Raw genomic sequence first — 22,639 nt, 5'->3', positions numbered from 1 at the left:
CTTCCCCAAAAGGTAGGTTTCTGCCCTTTGTGGTGAAAGACCCTTCTCATAGGGCGCTTCTGACATGAAGAATCTCACACTGATCTCAAGGTGAAAGTACCTTTTCTCCTCTCCTGGACCACTTTGTCTTTCACCTGATAGATTTCTGTTGTATCTTTTAATTGCATTTGTCTCTGCAAAGCATACTGTGAGACAGTTTTCATAAAGACACTTTAAGCTAGATGCAGTTACACACTGCTGCAAGCATGCCTCTTGTCAACCACAGCCAAGACCATGCCAGATGCCTTTAAGAACATTGCAGGAATGTTGTTTGTGGATAAATGGGTAGCTGCTCTCAGTGACATAAATTGACACATATTCTTGATCTCAGAGCCCTTGTAGCATCAAATGTTATAGCATGAAGCTTGATGGAACACATACTGCAGCCAACCCATGCCAGACTTTATACAAGTACAAAGAAAACATCTGTTCTTTTCAGCAAATTGCTACCTTGGAACATGTTGCACAGGGTCATGTTCAAAAGATCTGATGCTTCATCAGTCTTTGCAAATACATTGATTCCAGTCCAGCCAGAATTTAATAAGATGGAAAATGTCCTCTTACCACTGCACTGGGGATATCACAAGCCATAATTAGTTAACGATTGTAATGTTTCTAGCCTTTTTGGATGAATAATTTCCTTGTTGAAAACAGAAACTTTGTGTTAACCAAAATTATTCTTATTTGGCTGAGGATCATATTTGGAAAAAAAAAACGAAAATGTTTGTTTTATTATGCACAGAAGGCACCAGATTTTCAATTTGAGGGGAACAACACTGTCTGTGCTTAAATTAAATAAACAACATAAAAGTAAAACAAATAAAATTAAACTTTTGTTGTTGTTGTTTTTAAACAAAATATTGCACTTTAGCAGATGCAGCTTGCCAAGAAAAATAACATTCTGTATAAAAAGGAGTATTCTGATTTGATTTTTCAGTATAACTATCATGTAAAAAATAAACAATTGCTCACAAAGCTGTAGGTGCTGAGTCTTCAGGATATGTTTCTGAAAGACAAGGGATCTTTCTCTTTTCACCTGGTGTATCAGTGCAGGCTCCTCGACTCCCACCGTGGATGATGAATATTGCTCTACTCATTGAAACACTGTCTCATAGTGAAATTAAACATCTGCAGTCTTGTAGGCCCCTAACAAATGCAAAGATCAGTGATAGGATTCATATCACTTTAGTTTTCTAGCCTCAGCTACAGGTATAGATTTCCTTTACAGTCAATGGAGTGAGGGAGAAACATTTCCAGTGAAGATTTATTTCATCCCAAGACAGATACTTAAAAGAGATTGGATCCTTCATAGAGAATCCCCTCTACTGACTAAGTAAAGCACTTGGACACCTAACTTTTGGAGGAGTGAAAAATGCCCATGATGAATCTTGTCCTTATGTATTTTTCCTTATGCCAGGGAAATTCTGTTCCAGATATTTTTACTCACTATTTCTACACTAAAAATGAACAACATTAAAACCTGATGTTTTCACGGAGATAGTCTTGTTCTCTTTTTACTTGCATGGATCTAAAAACATGTTATTAAAGACAACAGATACTATCTAGTGTAAAACTGGAGGAAGTCAGGAGAGGTCTTTTATGTTTGCTGTACAAAAGACCATGCAACTATACTATTCTGACACCATGTGGACTAGGTTTTTTTTTCTAACAAGAAACAAAAGTTCTAGCTTTAAGAGGTGGTGAGAATAAAACAAAAATACACCATAGCACTTCCTAAACTTTACAGTCTATTAACATGAGAATAGCCCCTCTCGTCCTTTTGTTATGCTTGCTTTTGCTTTTTAGGGACAGGAGCTGTTCTTGGCTGTGTATCTGCACGGTTTGGTGTAGCCCCACCTCCACTGGAGTTATGTTACAACAAATGAACATTAATGAACAACAACAATAATGCAGAATAGAAATGGAAGATGACAGCAGTTTAGGGTTGTATCACTGGAGGCTCAAAACTTCATTTTTTAAAGAATTTATCTTGAAGACCTGTTCATTGGAAGGGTAGACCCAGGTGCACTTCACAGGGTCTTTGTGCAATGATTAAGAGCTGAGTTGTGCACCAGGCTAATTATACTGTTGGTTGTGGTCCAGTGAAGACTTAAATTTGCAACTTATTAGAGAGTTTATTGGATTGCCAACCCAAGCATTTCTTAGAATAAACAGTTTTCTCTTAATTTTGCTGAAACTTCAGGTTCTTGTAATATGATTGTTAAAGGTAATAAAATTTCAGCAAGTTAAATATCATAAGCTTTGGATATTCAGTAAAGCAGAACTAATTTAGTTTATAGCAGAAGGCTTTCCTCTATCCCATGAAGTTTGCTATGGAAACCTGACAAACTGAAGACAGAGAAAGCAAGGTTAGATTCAGCTGTGGTGCACCACCCAGATGAGGCTGGTGACCTGGGCAGCTGGGCCATGTCTGCAGACAACTCTTCTTCCTGCAGCAGCTGCTCTGTGGGGGTGATTGGGTTTGCAAAAGGGAAGAAGTCAAGTGACTGGAAACTTCTGCTCCTCCTGCCTCTGAGAACCAGCTTTAACCTGAACTGGGTTAAAATTTTGGTGGAAAGGACAAATGTGGGACTGGTTGTAAACCTGTGAAGTCTTCTGGGTATGTAAAAAGTTTTCTAGGTGAGCAATAGAAAGTAAAGTCAGATCTTGTTCACATACTTGCCCCCCCCCCCTTTTTTTTAAAATAAAAAAATAAAAGTTTTGTCCTATTGTTAGAAAGGGCTGAAATGAAGCTTCCTTGAGAAAGTCTGATATTTAGATATTTGTTTTCATTGAAAATTGGGATAAGAATTAAAAGATCAAAACTTTTGGAAACCAAAAATTCAGAAACCTTACTCTATAAATGTCAAGTTGCATTGTTTCAACATGTTTTATTCTAAGATGACGTTTTGACTTTCTCTTACTGGAGGTATTTGAGTGTACTAAAAATCTGGGATTTGGTTATTGACAATGTCTCTGTTGGCAGAATAAGCCTGTAATCCTGTTACACAGAGAGAGATCTCAGTTGTCTTGTGGGGCTTGTACTACAGTGAGGAGAAATAACCTGTAACAAAAGAAAAAGTGGTGGGGCACACCCTGATCCCTCAGTCAGATTCAGAATTTTACGCTGATGTGGTTCAGTCACACGTTTTGCTTTCCTTTATAGAAAATTCTTTCAAAGTTATTTTTCTCCAAAACATTTAAATTAAGATGGAACTGAGTTTTCTGAGGAAAACTGTGTTTTCTGGATGTTTTATCCAGCAAGCTTAGTGATTAATGTTGAGGATTCTTAACCCTTTGCCCTCCAATTACTCAGTTTGCAATGCAATTTCACAAATGTATTTATTCTGTTTTTACAAGAATAGAAATGGTGTAGTCACAATACTGTCAAGGCTTATTATATATATATATATATATTTACTAGTTGGATTGTAAACAGAGATAGCTTCTTTCATATTTTAAAATAGATGCAGGTATATTTTTTACCTTAGGCCCACCCTGGGCGTGTGACTTCCTTCCCTTTTAGCTTGTCTCTCAGATTAACAGCTGATATAGATATTCACATTCATAATTTAGAGTTTTGGGGCTACTATAATCATGACAAGAGCTAAAAAGGCAGGCTTTGACTTTCAGTAAGCTAGTTGCTGTGATTTGAAAAAAAGAGAAAAAACAAGTTTGTTTTTTCCACCATAATCAGTAGGTCTAAAAAAAAAGATAATCTTCTTCCCTTGCCAGTCAGTGGAAACCTGTGAAGCAAAAGCAAGGCATGGTTTGTAGCCCATTCAGTAAGATATTGGATGCTAGCCTAACACATTGCAAGCTGTATAGCAAAGATCATTCTGGTAGTGGAAGACTTTGAATATCCTCTTCTGCTGTCCCAGAATAGAAGTGTCATGAACAAAATAAAATCCCTGTCTAAATAAGATTACCTTCTGGTTTGGTTATCTATATCTCCTACTCCATTTTTGCATGGTTTCCAAGAAAAATCCTGTCCTGATTGCTTAGGGTCATCTCAACCAGACTTCAGAGTAGATCAAGCTTTCGGAATGCAGGTAGCTGGGCATTCTGCAAAGCTCACCCAGGTTAAATGTTGAAGGGCCTAAAAAGAGAGAGGTTACACGAGCATCATGAGAATCCTGTTGCCCTTCAATCATGAGTGCCTTCAGCCACTACAATAGGCTACACCAAATGGCCTCTACCCCTCTGCTACTCTGGCATTAGCTGGGATTAGATGTACAAATATTGGACAGATAACATGCAGAGATAGGAATCCTGACCTTGTCAACAAAATCGAGTCAGGCCTGAGCTTTCTTAGTGAAGAAGGAAGCATTGCTCCTCTGCACCTTTCACTTAACGGGGGGTGCCCTGACCCTGGTGGTACTTGTGATTCCTCTCCTGGGCATCAGAATTTGGGCACTATGCTGTGGCCACTGCTGGACAGCATCCTGTATGGTGATGCTCTGTACTTGCTGCTGTGTTTTAGGGTACTTTCCTTATTCAGAGTAAAAGCTCTTGATTGCAAGTGATCTATTCTTATTGATTTGGAAAGGCTGAACTTTAGATAGCTGTTGTTTAACATCTCAGAACTTTCATATTAGATTAGAAAGATATCCTTGACTCATTGCCCTGAACATCATAATATATATGGATCAAACAGTTCTGCTTTTCCAGGATCATTTTTTGACAGCCCTGTCCTGTAATAACAAATTAGTTCTGTGGCTAGGATTCTTTCTGTTGTACTAGATAGGACTAGAGAGGACAACTCAATCATTCACCCAAATTACCTTCAATTGCGTCTTCAGCCCAGCACAGTCCAAAAAATACTTGTCAGCATCCCATGACAATGCAGGTCCCCCTTTTTGAGATCTTAGACTAAGACACTGAAAAAACTGCTTTGTGTCATGGAAGAAAGCAGTAAACATCATAAGCCACTGGTATAGTTGGTTATTTTCCTTCTCTTAGCGGTTTTATTCAATAAATCTAAACTATGTATTTATTATTATTCTTCCTTTTTTTTTTCTACTACAGCGAGTGTGTGTGTGTATATATGTAATATATCTATAATACACTGTATATAGAACTACCTTTGAGTGGATATGTATTTATGATTTAAGCACATGCATACTCACATACCTTTAGCTGCTTCCACTTTTCAGTTAAGACAAGTTATTTTTTTAGTTGGTATTCACTGAAAATAAGAGAGTGGCTTTTATGTTATATAGTGAAATGTCCTTTAATAGTTCCAAATATCTGTCTTCCACAGCCCTCCAATTCAAATGCTCCGTTCTGGCTGAGTTGGCACATAATAGTTTTCAGTTCAGAGCTATTTATTATTCTGATACTTTTAAAGCAGTAGGTAGACCAAGTCCTGTTTTGGATTGTGTATTTTCTCTGCACATGGCACACATGATCAAATTAGAGTTACTGCATTGTGTCGTTAGCTGACTTTCAGGTGCCTGAGGAGTTTGTCTTTAACTGTTCCAGTGAGGTTTTACATTTGCATCCCTCAGATGCAACCCTTTTTTGAATTTTCCTTTCTCCACAGCACATTATTCTGCTCACCAGGTAGTAACTGTTCCAGTAGTCACTCTCTCTCACACAAACTGTTTCTTTCTAAATGTCAGGGGTGACTGTAACGAGCCAATGAAAGTAAATTGTGCTACAGAAGGACTCAGCAATTAAAAAAGCATGACAACAAACACCTCCCAGCCAAGCAGAACCGCAAACAACTCATTATAATTATTCCAGCCTGTTTGAACCCGACTTCCGCTTGCATACTCAAGCGGAGCTGCGAGGCACTTCTTCTCCATCAGTGCTGAATAAGTCTTTTGCTGACTTCTTATAGCCCAGCATAGATAAGGGCTCTTCAGCTGTAATTTTCTTGAGTTCTTAATAAGGAGAAATTTTAGAAAGCAAAGACTAGTGTACACAATAAACTAAATGTATATATGTGAGCAAGGAAGTCAACGTGCTGCTTCTTTCTCCTGTTTGCTTCCGTGTGAGAAGCAAATTGAGACTAAAGCAACTAAAGGGTTTGGATGCACTTTTCTCCTGGTTCTTTAAGCTACATGTGTGTACGGTTTGCTGGATGCTGTTTTCACAGCTGTTCTCCAGCTCTGTGGTTGTGAACCTGGTGTTACTCCCAAGAGCACAAGGTTTATCTCTATGAACTGCGTGGCTGTGATGGACTGCCATGGTCAGGACTTGGGCACCGCCCTGGCAAAGAACACCAAGAGACTTGCAGTTATCATAGGATGTTTTACATGCATCTTCTGTTTGGAAGGTACAGATAGATTATTTCGGTGTACTGGGCTTCTATTTCCAACCTAAGCAAGAGCTTTCCAGAGAGACTAACAGGAGCTGCTCCAAATGAGACCTCAGACATGAGTTTGAGGCTGGGTTGGAGAAAGGGGCACTTTGGTTTTGCTTTACCCATTTTCTTTGACATTATAGTCAACGCCATCATCCTTGAGTTATGATGGAATTTAGGTATTAAGGAGCTCATAAAAAGTGAAAGGGGCACATTGAGGGTAATGACTTATCTCCATAGCTCTGTTTACAAAACATCTGATACCAGTAACATTACATCATGGCTACAAAAGGGAGGGTGAGCGCAGTGTTGCTGGAGTATAGCAGGGGCATGTCTGCAGCTTCCTTTGTGGATGGCACAAAAGGCAGTTTGAGGCTGATCTTTACATCGTGTCATAGTCAGGAATGAAAACATCTGGGGAGGAACATCTGGTGGATCTGGTTACCAGATCATGACAGCTGGGACATGCTGAGCAGAAACTCAGTTGTTCATGAAGCTGGCTGCATGTCCATTTTAACTGGGACAACATGGAAAAATGTTTTAGGCTTTACATGTTCATGGTTGGGCTGAGATGAGCTAAGGAGAAAGATGGTTTTGTTTCACAATGAGCTGTGCAGTAGGTAATGTGCATCCATTTATTTGGAGACTGCAGGTGGAATTCATCAGAAGGTCAGATAGGATCTATGTGCCAATTACATCCCTCTCAAACCTTTGTGCACAGGAATGAATTTCACCTTGTCTGACCCACGAAGGCATGTGAATACCTATCTCCATTTTCTTAACACTACATTTTCATAGTTCCAAATTGCTAGATTTTTCTTCTTCAACAATAACTTTCCTTGATGTATATCTGCTTCTAGTCTAATACTTACCTCTAGCTTGAAGTGAATGGCAGAGATCTCTTTAGTCTGCAGTTGCAAGGGTAACTGAATCATTTACTTTTATAAAGTGAAATCCATTTCTTCTCAAGTCTTCTGCAACTGAGGTAGTATTTGCAGAACACTTTGAAGATGAAAAGCACTACATTATATAAATATTAAGTATTATTTTTAAGTATTTTTAGTATTATATCTTCATCATCTGTGGTTTTTAAAATTAATATGAAAAAAATCCTGTGAATACCCAAATGCCCAGTAAAATGCATATCCTTTTTCTAATCTTAATGCTTTATTTTCATCTATGAATCCTCTTAATCTTTGAAATTAATTACCATGATTAAAAATGGGAGATGTGTTTTCCCAGAACAATCAAATTGTTCTGTTGCAAATTTTCATACTCATTTTGCATCATTAGTTTAATTTCTTTTGATATTAACACACACATGCATACACTCACGGTTCTGGATAGGACATCTCTCTCTTTAGAATGAAAGGAAGCCTTAATGTGCTACTTGCTGACTACAGCCAAAACTGACCCCTAGGACCGAGAAGGGGTCTTGCGTTATCTGCCTTGGGGTTCTCTTTGTGGGCAAAGGAAAAGACTGCTGACCCTTCTCCTGCTTAGGAGAGTTTTTATCCATCCATCCAAAAAAATTGACTTACGAAATTGAGACACTCAACAAATAGGGTATATTCACAATGAATGCATGCCAGTGGGAAGGAATCATTCATTATACTGCAGTAGCAGGACTTATACAAATGACAATTTGAGTTTAACCCCAAGTCACATTTCTTTGTCCGTGTGAACTGTCTGACTTCTACTCCAGTGTCAGAAAACCAAATGCAAGAGGACTTCTACTGTGTTGGGGAAGCAAAATGGAATAAAGTCTGGTACTTTAGTAGGTGACTGAAAAGGGCCTACAAATGTGTTTCATAACAATTGAAGCAAGAGCAATTTCTTGCTGTGGTTGGGTTTTGATCCAGTCTTCTCCACATATTGCTGATATTTGTATTCAGGATTTTGTCACACTTCTGTTCATTGTCTACAGCAGTTGTGCATGCCTGTGCCATATTCCCTTTAAACAAAAAGAAGAGAAAAAAATATCTAAGTCCTTATGCTGTTCAGATCCCCTGACCAGAGACAGTGGGAGAGAAGGGGAGAAAGAACTCTTTTAAAATATTAGTGTCAGTATGTTTCGAAGAACCTCTACATGCAGCACTCACAATGTGAGGCTCTAAGGAAGTCAATTGAATGGTTCCCTAGGAAGATCTTGCTTTGATATAACACAGAAGGTTCCTTTTGTTGCAAAAATGGCAAGAAGAAAGGGGACAAAATGTGTGAGCTGAAAAGGGAGAGACTGAAATAGTCACATCACAGGCACTCAAAATGGATCTTTTATTGTAGATCACAACAATACAGAATTTCAAATGCAGAAAGGATTCAAGAATAGAAAGGAAGGCATCCAGTGTGCAAGAAAAGCACAAGGAGATATGTCTTTTATTACCTCCCCCCCACACCTTTTTTTTTGTTCCCCACTCTCATCAGAACAAAGAGAAAGGTCAGGCATGAGATGTAGAGATTACTTTGGTGATACAGGCACTACTGTCATTATATGTGACTGACAAAATGGAAATCATCCATGTGGAAATCTCACAGAAATAATTATTAGTCCAATTGTCTGTGGAAAGAGGTACATGTGTGTGTGTGGAAAAGAAAGTGAGACAGCTTAGTCAAAAAAGGAAGGAGAACCAGCAGGACGAAGCAACAAGAGCTGAAATGGGAAAACCCTGTGAAGTGGTTAAGCTAGCTGAAGGGATGATGGCAATGTGGAGCCATGAAGCTGAACAGTATAGGGATGGCTGAGCTTCTGCAGGTTGCACATTCCTTACAGAGTCTGGAATAGCTGAACATTTGTGGTCTAGGAGATCCGGGCATGAATCTCAGAATGGTTGGGAAATGGTTTCTTTGTTCTTGGAGGGTAATTGAAGGAAGTAATATCACCTTAATCAACAACTTATAATTATGATTATTTTATATATATATATATATATATATATATATATATATATATACACATTGTTTTCAAATGAATATCAGAAAATCTTTGCAGACTCTAAAAATCCAGTTTGAGGAAACCCTTGTTTTCTTTTCAAGTAATAACATTGTTACCAGCTACAAGTGATATGGTACAAAGACTTTCCATAAATGCTCTAGCTCTCAGGTGTGACAAGACAGCTCGACATGACCACTGAGTTTCCTTGCCATGGCCTTCTCTGTGCTAGAACAGATCAAAGACCAGGGAGGAGATGGAGGGCACAGAGGATGATACCTGAGGATGAGTGTGGTGTTTAGAAAAGGTATTGGTGAAATGCTAGGAGTGCCACCAAGAGAGGTGGAGCTCAGCCTGGGATAGGGAATGAGCCCTGGCATATGGTAGTGTTGTCAAGTGAAATAAAGGTAAACAGCAGCTGAATTTTCATGGATGGAAACCATCTCCCAGAGGAGGCAGGAACTGGAGATATGCTTTGGTGTCTGTGTTTCAAGTGAAGGCCTGAGGGATGTGATGCCGAGTGAATACTCCGGTCTGGCTCCCCCCTGTGTGGTATGGAGGTGTCTGACACCAATGCGTGTTGGGGGCAGCTGGGCACAACCTGAAGGTCATGTGGCCAATTTGTGCGTGAGCAATTGACACCTCCAAAAATCTGGCAATTAAGTGCAGTGACTATATAAATGGAGATATCAAGGGACATGGAGGGAAAGAAGTCCACTGAACCACGACCATTTTCTATTTAGTTATGGGGAAGGAGGGAAAGAAAGAGCAGAAGTAATCTGATATTTCCACATTCTTCAAAGCACAAAGTTCCAAGATATCACTCAAATTACAGAAACAGAACAAGTGGCTACAAAATTTTCACAAACCGTACCTTGACCTCCCTTCCTTCCCTGCTCTCAGCGTGGAGAGAGGATTAGCTGTAAACTCTGATTCTGTGGTCACTTTCTGTGCTCACTTTATTGCTTTGACTGTTCTCTACTGTGGCTCTGGAAAGTACAGGAAATCTTTTATGTAATGAAAGTTAGCCCAGAAGAAGGATCTGCTCTGATTAGATTCCCCAGAAGACAATACCAGCTCTAATTCCTTCAGTTTAACTTTCCACTTCCGGAGGATTTGCCAAGGAAGGAATTTATTTATTATTATTTTTTTTTCCCTAGACAAATGTATTAATATTTAATAAAAAGAAAAGCCAGATGACACTTCTAAAGAAAATAACAAATTTACATAAACCTTTGCTGTATTTGAACAGAACAAGGTAAATTGAGGAGGTTTAACTCAGATATTTTTTCCTTCTCTAAAAAACAATAACATAACCAGAAGGCATGAACTTCAGAAAGTGTTTTTTTTTTTTTTTTTTTTTTTTTTTTTTTTTTTTTTTGTGGTACTCTATATCAAGATGTCTTGGGACTTAAATGTATGACATCCTCTTCCCAATTAACTTCTCTCCTGATGCTGGCTTGCACCAGTGCTTGACCCCTGTACCAGGCACTGGCAGATAGCTTACTAAAAAGTGCAGAGTTAAGGGAGGTTATTCCACCACAGACTGTCTCCTCAGGCTTTGCCTGTGTGAATGAAACTGTCTTTTTGCTTAGCAAATTTTCAGCATTTTTAGTCATAGAGGTTTATTGCCTTTCTGCCCAGGATTGGGCATTTTATTTTATTTATTTATTTCTAATTATTTTTATTTTGTTTTATTCTAAGGTGAGTCTATAGTATAAAAGATTATATGGACTATTTTAAAGAAAAAGAATTAACTCTCAGGAAAGCACAAAAGAAGGGTAAGAATTTCTGCCACTAGGTAGGCCTACCTGGTGCCAAGCTCTCTTGACTTCCCTCTTATTTTCCTTTAATATCTTGTTAAATACCATCTTTGTCTGGCTGCTGGGTGACACAGATTTCACCCCAAGGACGGATAGGGACCATAGAGGCCATGAACACTGTGATACAACATTTCTAACTCAGTACACAGGTGGCACACTGAAGAAAGTTCTGATTTTGTGGTGCCCTCACACCAGCCTGTTTCAGTGGCTCTCTCTTCCCTCCAGTTGTATGTATCCCCACAGAGGTGAAAGCATCAGTAAAAGACTGATCACTTAAACATCATTTCCCTCCTGGCTCACCATTTTGCTCAAAAGGCTTCACAGAGACATTTGCTAACTCTATTTTAGAAGGATATATCAAGTCTCCTACCAGGACCCTGTACAGTCTTTTTCAGTATCACTTTACTCTCCATTGCCAAGCTTTTAAACAAAAATAAACCAAGATAATGTCTATAAATCATCTTCTCTCCTTTCCAGCTCAGCACTAGTGGAAGACTGTGGTAAGTTATCATGTTTTTAACTATGAACCTGTCTGGCTCTTTGTCATTTATCTTGTGTCTCCCACTCTGGTCTGGCTCAAGGCTGAACATTAGCAAATGATGAATGCAGGGCTGTCTATCCTGGATTGTACTGGCATTATTAACCCATATTCTGCTGAATATTTCATAATATAATACATTATTCATGAATTTCTGGAGCTGTGGTATTGACTCTTAGGTTAGCTACCCTATATGTGGGGGTAGGACAGAAACGTTTGCTATCCAGGGGCAATCTCTATACTGCTTTCTCAGGGATTTTTCCTCACCCCTGTGATTCTGAATACAATAGAGAAGATTAGCTATTGTAAATTTATTTCACATTTATTTACACATCTGTCCTAATAGCATTTTTTCCAGGTGGCTATGGAATCATATTTTGATTTATTGTGTTTCTAAGATCCACAAGAAATAATTGATAAATGCAACAACGCTGTGGCTGTAACTTATAGTCAGTTCCCATTTGATTAAATAATGTTCTATTAAGTATTATCTTAATTTTCCTCTGTTCTCCATATATCTGTGTTCTTTCTCCCCTTGAGACATTGCCTCAGGAAGCAGCTGCTACATATAAGCATCAGTAATAGAAACACACAGGTCCTGTAGTCACCCTCTGGACAGAGCTAAACTTGCTTGAGACAAATCTCCGGAGGCCCAAAGTTCAGTTGGACTCTGCAGGTGTGATGGTTTCCTTGTTCTCAGCCTACAATTGAGTAAAGAGCCATCGTTCTGTCATTCTGTACTTTATTGTCTATTTAAATGCACATGTCACAAAGCAATAGCTTTACACCTGATGTTTCTCCATAAAACTCCTTTCTGAGAAGTATTTCATACTGAATGCCAAAGCAATGTTTACATTGACTGGAGTCTTCCTGCGAAACTGAGGCAGCTCTCTGATCTCCTGACCGTGGCTTAATTTTCAGGTTGAGATACATGTGATCACATGCATGGTGGGTGATAAATGAGCATATTGCCACATAAGATCTTTAGAAACATTGGCAACTGTTGCCCATCTGGGGGCTTTGGGTTTTCTTATCCTCTCTTTCTAACAGTATGATTGCTGGAACAGATGGTCAAGGGTTGTGGAAGATCTCCAAGCAAAGAACTGGCACAGATTTCAGGATGTTTATTTCAAGATCTTCACTATGCATTTTGTTCCTTTAAAAAATAAAATGGAGAACACTTCTGACCCACTTTAGGCCAAGTAATTCTGCAGAACTTGGCCAATTTCCTTCACTGAGCTCCTCTGCAGTGGTGGAACACAATCCATATCATCACTGTCTTTAGACTGCAGAACTGCTCAGTATTGTGCTTCAAAAAGATAACACTAAGAAGTTCCAGTATAAACTAATGGAAGGACCATAAATCTGTGCTGCTAGCTGCAGTCTACAAAATGATGAAGAAAAATGATGAATTGGGAAACATGATTATTGAGCAATGGAAAGTTATTCCAGTGTCCCCAGTCATATGCTCCTTCCTCCTGCTGCAGAGGTGGCATCATCAGGGGAATAAAACCCCAAAATAGATTATGTTGCCTGCAGCTGTTTGCATATGTACAAAATCATAACAAAGAAATCATCTCCAAGAGAGCTTAGGGTCACGACTCAGGGAGCTTGATTTTTCTACGGAGCATCTGCAGAGCCCCCTGCAGTGGTGATTATCAAGCTGTGTGTCATGTAATGAGGGGGCTAAAAATGGCTGAGGCTAGAGGCACTGTAGGTAGATGGTTAATGAGGTGCTAATTGGATAAGAAAAAAGAGAGGGAAATGAGCAGGGAGACTAGTGTATCTGAACCAGAAGAGCTGTGAAATGTGGAAACATACAGCGTATTTTTGGCTCCAGCTCCTATTCCCTCATTCTCACCTGTGCAGGAGTTGAATATTTCCCTTGACTCAGCTGGAGACCTTGTTGTCCCACACGACTGTTTTGCTGGTGCATGGACATGGAGCTCAGGTCCCATTTCATCTTGTCATGTCACCGACAGCTCTTCCTTACAAATTATCTACCTCTGTCCACTGCAGAAAAGAGCACAGATACTGATTCTTGCATTTGACTGATAGATGGTTTCTCTAAATGGCACAGAGACTCAGATATTCTGGGTTCCCTGGGTTAACCTTTGCTCTGGGTTTGAGCATCTTCCTTCTTTCAGCTATCATGTGAAACTTCTTTCTTGCATCTTTCTCTTGTAATATACTAGGGAATTATAACCATTAAAAACCAAAATCAAAACACCAAACCCCCTCATTTTCTCCCTTCTTCTTTTACATGTGGTTTTTGATAATGGTCCTTATAGAAATATTTCAATTGAACATCATCAATTTTTAAATTAAGACATTATAACCTGTATTCTAGTGGCTTCAGTATATCAATGTTATTTAATTTTCTTTGAAATATTTGATTTTTTTTTTTTTTTTTTTTTTTTTGTATAAGCATGGGATAAATTCTAACAATTTAGATTTTGGTCACAGTATTGCTTAAGATTTTTCATATGCCATAAATCAGTTCCTGTGGTTTATTTTCCTTCTTGAAACAGAGATCATGTTACACCCCTGGCTGTTGAAGGGCAGGCAGTGAGATTATGGTAATCAAAGACCATTCTTTGACTGAACGGGGATGGCCATACCCACACAAAATGGTAGTGTTACACATGTTCTCGGTGCCTGTAATTTCCACCTGGATTTTAGGCTGAATGGCACTGAGCTACTGTTCCAAACATGTTTGGATCCTCTGGAGACAGCAGGATTTTCAAGGTCTACAACTATGTGCAATGAAAGATGTGATAAATGCTGAAGTTGTTTTCTAAGTGAAATGAAGAAAATGAAAATTATACCAATGCTGATGAAGGTGAGCAGCAAGCTTTAGACTTAAATGGAGAAAATGACAGCATTATCAGTCAGTTATCATGGCAACCAAGGAGCCTAGAATTTGGGTGTCAACTTTCCAATCATATTGTCTCTACCTGGCATAGCAAGGTACATTTTCTTTCAAGGGAGTTTAATCATTTCTCTGCCGGAAGTCATTTAAATGTTTAAGCACCTGACTGCACTCAGGAACTGGGGGAATTCAAATTTCTCCTGGATACCTGCAACTATATGGCTATAGAGGAAGGAAAAAAAGAGAGAGAGAGAGAGAGGAAAAGACAGCTTGGTGAAAGCCAGGCAGAAAAATCAGTTGTACGAGACACCTTACTTGCTATTGCTACATCTTGGCTGATACGAATTTCATGCTCAGTGATATCCAGTGGCTGGAGTTAAAATACTGTAAATGCAGGTCTTCTCTAGAGACTGCACAGGCCATTTTTTTTGTAGTCTGAGCTGAACCAAGGATGCTAGCAATGGCAGACGTCTATGATGAAAAGTCATCTTTGAATGACATACTTGTCTTACTGCAGACACACATACATGGTCACATCTGCATTAGAGTCTGCAATGAGAAAACTGCAAAAGGCTTTAGAAGCATGGTTTTAATCAGGAATAATTTATTTTTGTGGCAGAGAAATAAGATTATGATGTAAAGTAAATCAGTAGCAGAATTAGAAAGCAGAAAGTCTTGAGATCTGGGATACTTAATCCTTGACCTGTTGCTCAACTGACGGTAACAGCAATCAGGCTACACGGGAATCCTCTTACTGAGTGCATGATGAACATGTAATCTATTTCTAAATTATGAACCGGATTATAGTTGATGCAGATGGGGTAGAGCCACTTGCAAGTAGATCCAGGAGGGAACCAACTACTTCCTGCATATCACATGTACCCACAATGCACACAATTTCTTTTATCAGATAGGTACAGGTATTCTTTTATCACACAGCTATGAGACTGGTGTATGGGGCAACTGATAGTCCAAACTACTGACCAAATAGGTTCTCCAGTTTCCTGTCTCAAGGACTATACCTATGTAGTACTATGTAATACAATAATATGATGCTGTGCTATTGCTTTTAAGCTTAACTGTATTGTCTATGCATTTTTTTTTCATTGCTTTATTGAATTTAAATCAGAGATTTAAAAGCTTCTACATTTTATTCACTTTCTTATTTGCCTTTAAAGACAAAACCAAAAAGTATTTAGTATATCATTATTCTAAAAAGTCACAGCAGGGAATAAAATTATGTTTGTACTGGGCACATTACTAGCCCAGTGGGAATCAATAAAATTTATCACTCTGCTGCTAAATTTCATTGAATAAGAGAGTCACCAAACAATTCAGCCAGCATCATCCTTGGCTTATCTTTAGTAAGTATGCAGTAAGGTAGAGAAAGAGTCAGCCATGTCACCCACTTCCACAATTTGTTAAGCATGGCATTGTGTTTGTGTGGGTGTCAGACATAGCTGTCCCTCAGGACTATTTTAATCAATGCATGGTGTCTCACAGCCTTGTCTCTACTGCAGTGTTGCTTCCTCCTCCCCAGCTGCTGCTAAGAGAGGGGTGTATATAGAGGAGAACAGGAGCTTTGCTAGTTGTCTTCCATGTGAATAAAATCCATGCTTACTAACATTTAGAAGTCTCCTTAGGGCTGACAGAGTAACGTAAACTGGATTTATGGAAAGGAGCAGAATTTGTCCTTTTTGGTCCCCCAGAAAGTCTGAATCAGGTCCTCGTATATAAGATCCTCCCACAGAGATGAAAACATTCCTTAGCCTGCTTCTTGTTTTGTTTGGCTCTTTTTCTCATCTGGACTTGAGGATATTTTGCTATATGTAATATATTTATTGCTAAAAATTTTATAAATGACAGTAAAAACCTTTAAGTTTTAAACATAATTACCTCAAAATCAAAAGTAAACAAACAAAAAGCAAAAAACAAAAACAAACAAAAAAACCAAACATGCTCCCTCTTATAAACATGTTACAGGCCAGGTAAATCATGTTCAAATTTGGAGTTGGATAGGGGATCTTGCACAACGAAGCACTATGTGTAACTTGGTGTTTCACACATAAGTTTTATTTCCAAAAGCGAAGTATGTCTTATCCCTGACATCTCCTCCCTCAAAGCCCTCCCCAAAATGTAGTCTATTTGATGCCACAACACTTGCTGGAGACATCTGTCAGGTCCATGTCTCAGTGAAACAAACTGAGTGTAGGGGAGATGGTCTGAGAAATAGTGGACTGAAATAATTTAACAACAGAAATTATGGAACTAATTCAGCATCTTCCATTTTCTGGCTTGTAGAAAGGTAACAGCTGCCAGACATGGTAAATGATTTCTAGTGTGATTACTCTGAACTATCCTGCCATTAAGAGGACCACTTTTTATTTTTTATTTTTTGTTTTTCATTTCAAACAGAGATACTTTCCTGCATTGGAAGATATGAAGTGTAGGAAAGTCTTTGCCCTGAGTTTGTCTTGAGTGATTGCCTTCTCTGTGCCACTGATTTTAACTGCATTTGGTGACGGATCATGCGTATGTAGTTCAAGAAATCAGATGGAATTAGTTTGTGAGGGAGGTGGAGGGTGGCTATTCTTCAGCTAGATAATTGACTATACTACTCTCTTCAGAGGCTTAACAGGGGGATGGAGAGGGGTCACAGAAAGTCTCTGCCCTTCTTGTAGGGAAGGATAGTAGGAGGTATTATAGCAGAAGTTTGTCTTTTCTACATTTCTTCTTTGAACGCTTTGGAAACTCATATCAGAATATCAGAGTTACCAGCTTGTACTGTTATTGCTGCTGCTGTCATGTGGTGGTTTTTGGCATATTTATTCATGGATGACAACCTTGCCATGCTAGGAACTATACAAACACCAAGGGCTTAAGCCTTCAGTGGATGACATTATAATTAAATATATTCCAAGGGATAATGAAATGTAAGATGGAGGGATCTAAAAGGAGCCCTTCCACCCTGAAATACAAGCCTGACTCATCCCAGCACAGGAACTAACTTGTAAAAGTCAAACTGAAAGCAGGCTGATAGAGGGAGTTGTGCAGCTGCAGGGGGCTGTTCAGCTGCAGAAGCATCTAACCCCCTTGGTGTTGTGTCAAACTTCTCCATCACACTGGTGAAAATTGAATCAGGTAAGCCTGAAGATGAAGAGGTTAATTTGCCTGTTGCTGACTCTATCCAGCCTCAGCTTCCATTTTGTGCCTCATTGTTTGCATTAAGCTGAAGACTATAATTTACCTCCCTTTTGACTAGAAATCTAGCTGCAGAGTTGTTCTACTTTTTCTCCATCTCCTTATAATTTCCCTTCTACTACCACTGTCTCCCTCCCACGCAAGGACACCCTGTGTTTGCTGTTGGAAGAAATGTGGACATGATATTGCATGGATGGGCTCTCCAAATTGCTGCCAATTTGTGCTTCAGTGTGTGTTTCCCCACTTTGGATAGTCCTCTCTCCCCTTTCTCCCTCCCTTGTTGGCAGAGGCCAGAAAGGCTGAAGGGGGCAGACAGTGTCTTTTTTGCATTGTAGTGGTTTTGCAACACTTTGTGTCCAACCAACAGTGACTGAAGGTGTGCAGCATGGGCCATGGGATCTGGCATCCTGATCTCAGAGGTTTCTGTCCCAGAGGCTAACTCAGTGTTGTGATACCCTAGACCCTGGGGCTGGGCAACTCTGGAGCTTCTCCTTGTCTACAGCAAGTTTGCTGTGCTGCACTCTCTGCAGTATTTTTCTGCCATCATTAAAATCAGTCCTTGATGGGCACTGATTGTCACTAATTGCTAAGCACTGTGGAGGCTGATGCTTTAGCCCATGACAGCATGCAAGGTTTATAGTCAGAGCAGAGGTATTTTCTGCTGCCTCCAGAGCCTGACTTTCAGGATGGGATGAGGATGAGTCAGTCTCCTTCTCCACTGAATTTCAAAGAAGCCTGTGCTTTAGCTTGGAAAGGGTTCCCGAATTCAGAGGGTTCATACTAGCAGAGCAGTATCTCCCCTTCTGGGAGAACCTCATTAATTTATGGGTTGCTAATTTCCATGAAAGTGTTTTTCATGAACAAAATCTCCCCCAAGGTCTCTGCCTCTTTGTCAGTAAGCATCAGAAGCTTGTAGTGAAGCCTTGTATTATGAAGATTTCATTACTTACACTAAGTATACTCCAGAGCATTTATTAATGTACTGTAAAGCAAAAGGAATAATTAAAAATAAACTATGCTTGTCAAAGAAATAAAGTGCATCTTATGCTGCATGATCCTAGCTTCTTTTGAAACTTGTCCTTGTTCATTTGGTCATTAATTCAGGGAGTGCAAGAATTGTGGTATGGTCTGCAAGATGTTAGAGCAATTTAATGATGCTTTTCTTTAAATAACAAGGAACAGCACCTTAATTTTCTGTAAGAGGAGAACCACCAACAGAAGCCCTCATATGTTTTATGTTATGATTTTAACAGAAGCAAACCTCAAAACATCTAGTGACATGTTTCCAGGTTGAACACTTGTTTTCTCTGTTAGGCTTTTTTTTTTTTTTATTTTTTTATTTTTTCTTCTAACGTAAACGTAGAAGCTTCCGAAACTGTCATTCATAGCCTGAATTGCAGGTTGCTTCTTGGTAAAACATCTTTTATATCCTTCTGGCAAGACAATGAACTGTAGAGAATGAGGACAAGGTTAAAAAAAAAAAAAAAAAAAAAAATTGAGACCATATTGAGAGATACTTGGATGTTTCCATGCCCCTAGCACAACATCTTTAGAGCTGAGCATATACAGAAGCAAGAAATATATTATAAATTCAATCAAGTTACTATTGTTTCAACCTGTAGAAGAGAACTGTTCTTGCTTATCTCTTCCTCAGCATCTCTCTCTGACGGTATCTCTTTCAAAGGAGCTATGTGGCTGCTTAGGCAGAATTGCCTCCAATCCCACTAATGAATTCAGGCCCATTCTGTAGTATTGTTCTCCCAATGGAAAATTAGGAAAATTAAAAAATAAAAGTGCTTATAGAAATGCTGCCAGTACATACAGATGGAATTAAATAAGAAATCATCATTCATGTATAGTTGTTGTTCTTTTCTGCTTTTGTTCAAAATAAACTCACTTCTTATTTCGGTACTCCAGGGAAAGAAACATTTGCAACTAACTATGTTTGCAACTAGAAGAATAATAAGGAAGAACAACAGCATATATCTCAGAACTAGCAGTACGTTTTGAGCTTGTTTTCAGTCTTTTTTTTTTTGTCCTGACCTAATGGGATGTGTTTCTCAGATGTAACTGATATGGAATGGGGTTTGTTTATGGAACATTTACTTTTCAGAAGATATTTGCATGCTAAAATGGTGCTTCACTGATTAAGTTTAAACCATTAAGGAAGAGAATAACCAATTCTATTAATAAAGATAGGCCTGAATGAAAATCTGTGATTCAAATGCACTGTGAGCTGTGTCTTTTTCTGTCTATACTAGCTGAATCTATATTGTGCAGTGAAAATGGTTTTATCCCTATTTTATCAACATATCACTGCATGTACTTGAGGAAATCCCATCCCTTTTGTCTCCATCTGCATAAGATCACCCTCCCGTTGTGAACTCTTTTCTATTCTTTAAAAGCATGTTTTTAAGAATAAGGCTACCGGCAATTTATAGAAAAAATTTCACTAGCTCTCATCAAAATACCTAAACAAGGAACCTAGAAGAATAATGATGTAGGAAAAATAATGCCTGGAGAGAGCATCCCTAAGTGATGCCAAGGTCAGAGGCAGAAAATAGGCACATATCCACTAGCTGGAGAGAACCTTGGTCTATCAAATTGCTTTGCTGAGGGACAGTTTAGCATCTTTCTAACCCTGGGGAAAAGCTGCTCTGGTTCCCTTGCAGTCCCCAGGAGAACTTGTCTGGCCTCCCTCCAGCCTCCATAGAAGTGGGCTGGATTGCTAATGCATGTTGTCTGACCTTTTACATCTTTATCTCTGAACTGACAAACAGAACAATGGCCTAACTGGTCTCTCAGACAAAGGAGATCTGCCACAGGGTTTCTTATTCTTGCCTTGCCTGCCCAAAGATACTCTCATGGTTTTGGTCCTCAGGTAGTTCTAAGGGCTCTGGATTAAAGCTACATCTTATCTGTGGAAGATTCTTCTTTGGATGGCCAGTCACCCTTCCTGCTGCTTCCTGTTTCTCTCCTTTGAAACTTCGCCTTTTGAACTCTGCTTTAAAGTAATCTTTTCCAACAGAAACATGCTCCATGTTTGTGCAGTACCTCACATGGTGAGATCCTGAGGTAAAAGTAGCTGATAAAAAATAATAAAATCCTTTGAGAGATGTTGGGTAGCAAATTTGTTTCCATGCTACTGAGATGCTTCATGTTAAACTTTGAAATCTTTTCACCTATAAGTATGAATGAGAGTGTATATTTTTATTCCCAGTTCCCATAATATGAATATGGACAATAGTTTTTGTAAAATACTAGCACCTTGACAAGTGAATGTAGTCCATCCTCTTTCCAGCCTTCTGCATTTAAAAAGTATTAGGCTTCTGAAAGGTTAAGAGAGACTTTTATTTTCTTTGTACATTTATTCTACAATCTGATGCTCCAGATGGAAACAGGGAAAGCAGAAATTCAGAGCACCATAGTTGTATATTTAAGTCAAAGAAACAGAATTTGTAAACGTTTTCTTTTCTGGGAAATTGAATACATTATTTTATTTTATTTTTGTAATCACATCTCCTAGTTGAGCCGGAAGAAGAAGTCTGCACTAGGTGACAATAAAGACAAAATAAACTACTTCCCTGTGTGAGGACTGATTGATGGTCATACTCTTTCAAGTTACTCTTCTGAGAAATCAGAGGAGATCCACACAAAGATAGCAGTGAGGTAGAAGGAAGAGAAAGAGTAAGAGAATTGGAATTGATTAAGAACAAACAGAACTTCCCTTGACGTGAATTGAGTCTGGGACTCAATTAAACCCAGGTTCATCTTAGGAAAGAGTGGAAAATTTTCCAGTACCACATGCCCAGGGGCTACTGGAATGAGATAAATTACTCATGTTATTAATTCTCCAATGGACTGGCTGTTTTTCTGCATTATCTATTCAAAGCAGACACCTGTCCAAACAGGGGGTATTTGGAAGCTATAGAAAACATGCTCTAAACATGCGGTGGTTCAGCTGATAAAGCCCAGATTCCTCATCTGTCTTGTCTCTACTTCACCGAGGGAAGTTTCTCTTTATTTAGCTTTGCTCTGTTGTTTTTGTTCAGGCCACACGATCCCAAATTCACCTCTCAGTTGCTGAGGGAGCCTGACAGGACACAGCAAGGAAGAAGTAATATGGTCTGCAGGTTGCCCCAGGTAGTTAATCTCCCACTGGCCAAGTAAATCGGTGCTGATACAACAGACTTTATACAACTCACAACTGAGTTGTACGTTTTCCCCTCCTCATTCAGTGAAGATGTGAGCTCATAGATAAAGACACCTCAAGAGTTTTCTCTCCCAGTCAAGGGCCACCTTGCACGAAACATCTCAACAGGTGGAGTATTTCTAATCCATCAGATTGTGTGATAGGAGGTTGTACTGCCATAGCCAGGGTCCTTGCCTTTCACAAGGCCAATGTCTTTCTTGCTGGAAAACCCCCAGTTAGGGGGTATAATAGTTTTCACTGGATGTACTGGTGTTGGTGAAGGCTGCAGGGCAGGAAGGAAGCTCTGCCATTTGCTGCAGACACAATGCCATATATCCTGGCTATGGTCTAAGATTTGCACGAAGGAGACTGTCACAGTCTGTGGTGGTTTTACTCGGGTGGGTGGCTGAGCTCCACCACAACCACTCTCTCACTCCCCCCAAAGAGGAACGGGGAGAAAATACGATGAAAGGGGCTCAAGGGTTGAGATAAGGATGAGGAGATTGCACAGTAATTATTGTGATGGGCAAAACAGACTCAGCATAGGGAGACAGTAATATTTATTGCCTATTAATAACGAGCTAGAGAAGCGAGAAACAAAGTAAAGAAACCAAAAGCACCTTGCCCCCCATCCATCCTCTTCCACCTCCTCCCCCTGAGTGGCACGGGGGAATGGGGGTTATGGTCAGTCTATAGCGTTTCTCACCGCCACTCCTTCTCGGTCACTCTCATCCC

At 39.3% G+C, this 22,639-nt stretch overlaps 1 long non-coding RNA gene across 1 annotated transcript in view; it reads left to right on the top strand.

Annotated features, from left to right (window-relative positions):
• The first annotated feature begins 2,522 nt into the window (after positions 1-2,522).
• LOC118169235 overlaps positions 2,523-22,639 on the top strand; it is a 34,114-nt gene continuing 13,997 nt past the window's right edge. The window contains exon 1 of the long non-coding RNA XR_004751969.1: positions 2,523-2,659. This is a non-coding gene — a long non-coding RNA (uncharacterized LOC118169235). The remainder of the gene's footprint in view (positions 2,660-22,639) is intronic.

This window comes from Oxyura jamaicensis, chromosome 6, assembly GCF_011077185.1.
Source record: "Oxyura jamaicensis isolate SHBP4307 breed ruddy duck chromosome 6, BPBGC_Ojam_1.0, whole genome shotgun sequence".
Classification (NCBI taxonomy): Eukaryota; Metazoa; Chordata; class Aves; order Anseriformes; family Anatidae; genus Oxyura; species Oxyura jamaicensis.
Note: the sequence above shows the minus strand (reverse complement) of the source record. Positions and strands in the feature narration are given on the sequence as shown.